This window comes from Alligator sinensis, unplaced genomic scaffold (genome assembly GCF_000455745.1).
Source record: "Alligator sinensis unplaced genomic scaffold, ASM45574v1 scaffold628_2, whole genome shotgun sequence".
Taxonomy (NCBI): Eukaryota; Metazoa; Chordata; order Crocodylia; family Alligatoridae; genus Alligator; species Alligator sinensis.
The window spans coordinates 4,263,837-4,271,780 of record NW_005841833.1 but is presented as its reverse complement, the minus strand read 5'-3'; the positions used below and the strand labels follow the sequence as shown (position 1 = coordinate 4,271,780).

Sequence of the window (7,944 nt, the reverse complement as noted above, 5' to 3'; positions counted from 1 at the left end):
TAAAAGAGCCTTTGTGCAGAATAGCCTCCGTACTTTTAAATTCTCACCCCGGCTGATTTCACAGTAGCTTCCCCTGTGCAGACAAGCCTTTATACATGTGAGTAACTTTATGCCCATGAACCTCATTGTGGAGCTGTCAGCATTTGCAGGATGCCTGCAAGGTGCTCAGAAATCCTCTGGAGACAGCCACAGCAATCGACGTGCTTGTTTTTAGATATGTTACGTTTATTGCAGGGATTTCTTGTTTTATTCTGCATGCAGCAGCAACAAAATTGCAAGGCAGAGGCATACACAATTAAAATCAGCCCAGAGATTGGAAAAAAAACCAATTACATTTGCAGGGAGTTGGCCTGTGCTGGCCTCTACTCTTGCTCACTTCTTTGCATCTCTGATTGAATATTGTTTAATTGGTTTATTTATTCTGAGTTTAATTTAAAGGGATGACTGTGTCAGCTCAATTCCCGCCTCTCCTGCTCCTTTCTCTTGTGTATGCTGGATGCCTCACACTGACAGTTATATAATAATCATAACAGCTCATTATCTTGGTCAGGCTAGGGCAAAGTTCAGGTTCACTGTGGTGATAAAGCAGGAGACATGCCATCTCAGCACACCTTGGGCACTTGTACATGGTGTACAATAGGAAAGAAGCCAATAAGGAAGAAGCCTTTGCAGTAGTATAGATATGGACCATCTGTAGCACAGGCATTTGCCAATTATAAAATGCGACTTTATACTTTCCCAAGTGACTGCTTATGGTAATGAATGCACCTGAGCCAAATGCTAATCTCCATCCCGCTGGTATCAATCCAAAGTAACCCCCTCAAAGAGAGTGAGGTTACTCCAGATTGATTTGTGTGACTCCATTCATAAGTTTACAGCTGTTTTCATGCTGCTCCTTCCCTTGGAACAGCTTCTTCATTCTTGCCTACTGTATGCCTTCCCTCACTGTCCCTGCTTTAATTCAGAGGGCCAAGTTTTGACATGCTAACTTGCCTTAACTCAACAGAGGTATGCCAGAAGAGGCCCCATACTTCCAGGGAATCCTTCTCATTTTGTCTTGCCAGTAATGTCTCTAGATCTTCTTGTAGTATTTCAGCATTTTCCATGGGCGCGTATATTGTATTGGGTGCGCAGGTGTTCCTCTGGTCAGTTAAGTAGGTAATGAACAGTGATTAGAAGGTGTGTGTATGTGTGTGTATAAAACCTGTACATATAAAACCTATATATATATATATTATAAGACACATTTTTAACAAAAAAACTTTTAATTTTCTCTTACTTCTCAGCTTTTTGGCTCAGATCAAGTGCCTCAACCTCTTGTGGGCTAAGATCAAGTGGGGACATCCGAATCCCAGGATCTCTGGGCGTGGGCCTGCGCATAGGATGCCTGCCAATGGATTTGAGAGTATCTGAAGTCCTGGGGTGAGAGTCAGGGATAGAGGATGCTTGCTGGTTGTAGCTCTGTACATGGTGTTTAGAATGATTGGGTTCTGCCTGCTCAATCTATATGGTTTTTGGAACTACTGAGTTCTGCTCAGTTGATATAATTTGGAACTGATCTGGCTGATTTGACCTGGAACATGGACTATATTATTAATAATAATAATAATAATAACAAATTATCATTTTGTCTCCCTTGGGGTTATCATTCAAGGTTTGAGCATCTTTTTTGAGGTTCTGAGTCCTTTTGACTTATGGATTTCCATAGGTAATGGCGGGGCTGAGCACTGTGCAGAAACAGTCTTTGAGGGCTCTGTCCTGCAATCATGGAAGTCAATGGGACCACTCACACATGTGAAAGTTGTTCATGTGTGTTCAGGATTGGGCCTTTGTACTCTGAGTCAAACCATGTGCAGTGCAGAGCATCGTCAATTCCCAGTGGTCTTGGTGGAGGATAGGAAGCATCCTTTTCAGAATCAGACCCTTTTCTGCCAAGTCCTTTCTTACATTTACATTGCTACACGAACCTTGTTTTAATAACAATACATAATTCATATGGATCGAATGCATGCTGAACTACAGTTATTAAAAAGCCACTTTAAAATTAAATATTTTTAAATGAGCTAATTTTTCTTTGCAGAAAATGGCAATGTCCCCCAACAACAGTTTCACTGATGAAAAGAGGGATTCAGCCAAGGTATTTTAATGGCTTGAAATTATTATTTCCCCAATGTTGTTTAGAACAGTGATTTATTTCTAGAGGGGAAATAGCTGGGGGAAATCCCACCATCCCTGAAACTGTTTGCATGTTGTCCTTAGGCATTCAATAACTTTCCAGCATAGACTACATCTATTTTCCTTCCTCTCTCTATTTTTCTGAGGTTTGCATTACAGTTTGCTAAATATATGGTGACATGCTATTTATCTTGCTTTACAGCTTTGATACCTTTGCGCAGTTTCCTCCCTCCGCTTTAGAAATTCCACAAATAAATCACTGCTTGAGCAGAATTCCTTGGACGCCTGAACGTGAACTGTCTTTCCGTACCGGTTTTTCTCCTCCGTTACATACACCCACTGTTTTATTTATTGTAGGGTTGCTTATAATCTGAGTTGTTTAAGGACTTATTTTTTTGCCCTAGAGTGAATGCTCTTTTATTTTTAGTTTCTCTAAATGTAAGGATTGCAAGAGATGTTAACTCCCCACCATTTCCCTTGACTGAGGTCATGGGTTTGCCAAATTGAGGACAGTCTGTATGTTTGTGTGTGTGTTAAACAAAGAATGGGGATTTTTAAACATTTCAAGACTAAAATGGTGAGGCAAATGTTGGCTTTTGCAAGCTGGATTTTAAACATGGATTACAAGTTTCCATGGCTCCTGTTATTTACAGACAAATATCCTGCTTTTTCTATCTAAGGAAACTTTCTCCCTGTTATTCATTTGGGATTCACTTTTGCTGCCACAGAAGCTTGAGGTTTTCTATTTTGTTTTAAGATGGGCATAGTTTAATTCAGACGGAGGTGTGTGCTGGAGTGAAACCAGTGGTTGGGGGTGGTTTTGCCCCTATGACTGAACAGTAGTGAAACTGGGGGCCGTACAGGTCAGCTTCCTGTTTGGAACGAGGTCACAAGACGAAGTTGAGTACTTGCCTAGGCTGACTCCACTCTACAAAGCATTGCCAGCAGGACTCTGAACACATCTGAAAAAAAAGTGGTTGAAAAAATTGACAGGTTCCCACAGGGAGTTTTGTGTTTGCCTAAAAGTCATTTTCCTGGGGTACATCTACACTGGGGAACATAGAAAAATTAATCTGCATTAATGCAAGGCCTGAATTGAAAGTGGGTTACCTAAACTGCAGCATACCCCTGTGGACACCGTTATTTGGAATTAGAGTGGACTTCATTCAGTGTAGCTTCATTAACTTTAAAAGCCTCATAGATATTACTGTTTCTATATGCAAATAGCTTTGCTGTAAGAACTAGGTGCCTAGGTTAAAAAACAAGACACACGAACTCCACTCTGTGGTTAAGCATCCATTTTCTGACAGCAGGAAGTTTCCAGATCGGAAACTATCATGGAAAAAGTACGTTGTGGGAGGGACCGTAGGGAATTATGGGAAAATTACACAAGCGCTCATAATCCCTTCGTGAAGTGCCGGTATCCTACAATGCACTGCAAAATAGCAGACAAGGCAGTGCAGTGGGTAGAGGCACAGGGGATGCTGGGATGCCTACCCATAGTGCTCTGCTTTTTGCCACTGCAGCCACTTTCCCTGGGGACCCACTCCTTGGCTAAGGCAGCTGAGTGTGCATGTGCTGTAGCAAAATGACAGTGCTGGCAGCTTGTGTGTCACCTGTACCACTTCTACACTCCTTGTGTAGATGTGGCCTGAGCCACTTTTACACGGACAGAACTGTGTCCACACCAGGGCTTCTACCAAAAAAACAATTCCACCCTCTCACCGAGATGGATCTATTGGTTTTGTGGAAGATCAGTCCCAGGGCACGTCTGACTGATGTCAGGCCCCAGCTGAGCTCCCCTGGCCAAGCATAGTGAAGGTCTAGCCCATTGTTCAGAGTAAGAGGAGAAATAGCGCTAAGGAAGACTGTCATACATTAAGTTGGGAACAGCTGTAATGAATCGGTTGACATTATTTTGGCAAGTAACCAAACTCCCTTTGTAGGTCAGGAATCTCTATTCAGCCAAAGTCTCAGTTTTGTAGCTGTGGCTAGAAAACTCTTGTGGGCTTCCATAGTGCTTAGCTGATTACCAGAGAAAAAATACACACAGCGTTGCAAAGCTTAGACAAAGGGCTGCTTAGTGTTTCTTGAGAGAGCACATGCTGCCCTGTGTGGGTATGACCGCTGCTCTTCTTTCTCTCTCCTCTGCTTGTGTGAGAGAAATGTGGGCAGGGCAGGAGTGGAAAGCACTTAGCAGGGTAAGCTCACTTTCACACATTCGTCTTCCCCTTCTTTTACCGAGGGCACTTTTACCTGAGGAATTGCATTCTCTCACAGAAAAAAGTCTGAAGCAAATGCTGTACTTTGAGCTGAGGATGTCCAGCTGGCACTGAAGAAAGCACTTGAAGTAGCAGCTTTTGCTCTGTCTGCCAGACTTCTCAGTAAACTAGTGTTGCTTTGGAGCCCCTATGAAATGTGCTTTGCACAGCTAGGAAGGTAGAGCAGCTGCTATGATGCATGTGGCCTCCTCCCCTCCACTCAGATGGATTTGACACCCATGTAGCACAGCTGGTGACTGGAGTGGCATCCCACCTGACTGATAGTAGGAGGGGAGGAGAATTGGGTCATTCGTCTGGCTGGGCTGAAATAGGAGGCAGGTAAATTTCATGTGGAGTTTTGTTCCCCTAGCTTGAAGAGGGTGCTCTTCTGTGCCCCAGTTGTGGTAAAAATATGTTATAATCTAGTCATTATGATTTTGCGATAACGTTTGTGTAGCAGCTGTGTGGTAAAAATGTCTCATCTCCCTACACAAAGGCTTCACAACTGAGAACTGTTTAGTTTCACTACATAATTGCTTCTGCATATTATCACACTTGCTTCTGCTAAGGTATGTAGGCCAATGATAGATTTACGAGTAGCACTAGACTTTTGCAGACATAGCCAGGAACAGATGCAACAAATAACTCCTTACGAGAGATAAGAGAAGAGGGACAGGGAGAGATGCTGATGTGAAGAACTCAGACCTTGACCGAAGAATGACCGAAATGGACTTAAGGACGGCCCCAGGGAGGAGATTTAAGATGTAAATGAGACATGTATGTAAACCGTCATAGAATATGTACCTGCTAGACATATGTTGTAAGACGTAATACTTGGGCTGCCAATAATTACGCGACACGTTAGAATCTTTTGTTTATGTTAGCTATAAAAAGGAACCCCAGACTCTGTTTGGGGTCGACACGGATTTGAGTAAATTAAGCTCCCTTGTCGAACTTGTTTGCAAACAATAAATCTGAACTTGGACCCAGCCTGTGTGTGACTCTCTCCTACAGGTGGATTGGACAAGCCTCCAGGGGCACAAAACTAGCCATTTGTGCAACACAGTGACAGCGACTCCAGAACGCCACAGAGGAATGTCAGGCTGGAATCAAGCAGCAAAGAAAGACCACAACAGTGGGTCTCAGGAAAGGAGAGACCCCAAAGTCAGGGGCTACAAGAAATTGAGAGAGGAGAGAAATTCCCCATGATTGATTAAAAGGACATAATCTGTGAGCCAGAAGCATGAGTACACCCAGAGGCAGCCAAGAGCTGATCTAGGTGGGCTGAGCCCTCATCTCTCCACCCAAGATGGTCACTGATGTGAGTGGGTCCTTCTGTGCACAGTGATTCCCACCTTCAGTAACTTAGGAGAGCCAGACCTGTGGACATGCTTCTTATCCCACTCATGCTGGAGTCAGTCCCAGATAACTGTTGCACCTTGCATTTCCTCTCCTGCTGACAATCTGAGAAACTGGCCTAGTGTGTAGGTAGCTGCCTCTATTTTGCCTCTGTGTGTATTTATTTGTTTTTATTCTCACCTCCTCCTTTCAGCTCTTCTATTAGTGAAAGCTGGCAGATTTTCAAGAGCGAGGCTGGTGTTACGTAATGTTGCACCAAAAGGTATATGAATGCTTTGGGAGCAATTTGCGACTCAAGCCAGGTTTGGATCCCTGCCCCCTCTAAGTTCATTCGTACACTCTGGACATGCTGTCACGGGCTGGTTCTTTGCCCTGGAGTTTCCTGCTTTCCCGACACCCAGAGGAAATGCTCTCTAAGCTGACGTGTCTCAGAATTTGGCTTTTGCCTTTTATAGGATCAGGCTGACGAACATTACAGACTAGTTCAAGCCAGGCTGCATCTACCTCCTGGGAGAAAAGAACACAAGCCTTGGGTCTCTGCTCCAGTTGTTTGCTCTATGAAGAGAGGATTTCTCAAGCACACCGATCAAAAAGGTGAAACGTGGCCAATTTTCAGAAATTATTCAAGAAATTATGCTTGCAAATTCTGCTGCCTACATATCTGAACCTTGCAGCCATAATATTGAGGCTGGGTTCTGGTCAGCTCACATCAGGTCAGCAAGAAACCAAATTGAAGCAATGTCTGGAGAGGAGGTCCCTTGGGGGATTTCTGAGTGACTCAGTGGTCTGCACTCGGAGTCCATGTTCTGTCAGCTAGAAAGAGTCTGCTGTGACCCACTGGGTAGCACTACTCTGTACTGCAAGGTAGTTGCTGCCATTTCACCCCAAGATAATTTAATTTCAGTTGCTAGGCACAGTGCTGCTTCCTTCTTCCCTACAGTGTTCAATGGTGCCAGAACCTTCTGAGGGACAAGCACTGAACTGGTTTGGTCCCATTTCAGATGGGCCAAACTTTTGCTCAGCGTTTCCTCATCTCTGCAGAGAGACGGTGCCAAAACCCTGCCTGACAGAAGCCCTGAACTGGCAAGTTAACAAGACACTTAGTCCTCTCGTCATCTCTCAGCACTGTCATGAGCCCACCCCCAGTCTGCACACAGGCATGGCTTCCCCCTGAATGCAGTGAGAGCAGGACTGCCCTCCTCTGATGGAGATTTAATCGGAAATCCTAGGCAAAAGTCTCAGCAAGTCTTTCAGCAAAGAACAGCTATTTCACCACAACCACTAATAAAAGAACAAGGCTGCCTACTTATACATTAATGCCTTTGCAAGCAGTTTTAAGTATTATGTTTCCAGTGAGTTATTTGTACTAGCAGCAGAGGGAAGGATGCTTTATAAGAGACGAGGAAACCTTAACAGAGAAGTGCTTTGAGATGTGTACTAAGAAGGTTTCATAACGGTTACGTATAGGGTGGTGTGAAATTACTGTGGTGAGAGGGGTGCAGGGGAAAGGCTTGAACTGGTAGAATAAGGTCTCTACTTTAGGCCTTCAGGGCTGGATATTTCTGCAAAATGTGTTTTACTTTGCAGGGGGAAAACACTTTCCCATCTCCTGTGCTGGACTGGCTGGATGATGCACCCTGGTGCTGTGTCAACAGAAGCAAAGTACAATATGTTCCTGAAAGACAGAAAAAAATGCACTTCCTCTCTGGTCTGACAGGTCTGCTAATTTTCCCTTGCAAATCCACTTTGACCTTCATCACTCTGATACAAGGGCTATGTCTACAAGGAGATCCAGAAGTGTGATTGCAACTGATGGCCATGTGTTAGTTAGCTTTGGACTAGCTCTTGCAGACACTGGGAGCAGTCTGCATATAGCAGCTCTGTGCAGTCAGGAAAGCAGTACTTTGTTGCTGGAGCATGTGTTGCAGCGGTTGCTTTGCTGTTGGTGCTAGTGCAGAGCTAACCCAGGTATGATTTGCCAAGCTGCAGTGTAGATGCCTCCTTGGCAATCATGAGATCACTGCTAAGGAACAAGCCCTCACCCAGCCCACTTGCTCCCAGTCTGTACACACTGCTTGCTGTGTTGGTGCAGCACCAGGACTGCTCTCAGGAGTGCCTCACAGTGGGGCTGCGTGTCCCTGGCATTCCT

General features: G+C 44.4%; 1 long non-coding RNA gene across 1 annotated transcript; it reads left to right on the top strand.

Annotated features, from left to right (window-relative positions):
* Positions 1–1,286: 1,286 nt before the first annotated feature.
* LOC106721941 lies at positions 1,287–7,936 on the top strand. Its single transcript, XR_001357690.2, has 4 exons — positions 1,287–1,422; positions 2,081–2,137; positions 6,251–6,389; positions 7,383–7,936. It is a non-coding gene; the product is annotated as an uncharacterized LOC106721941 (long non-coding RNA).
* The last annotated feature ends 8 nt before the right edge of the window (positions 7,937–7,944 follow it).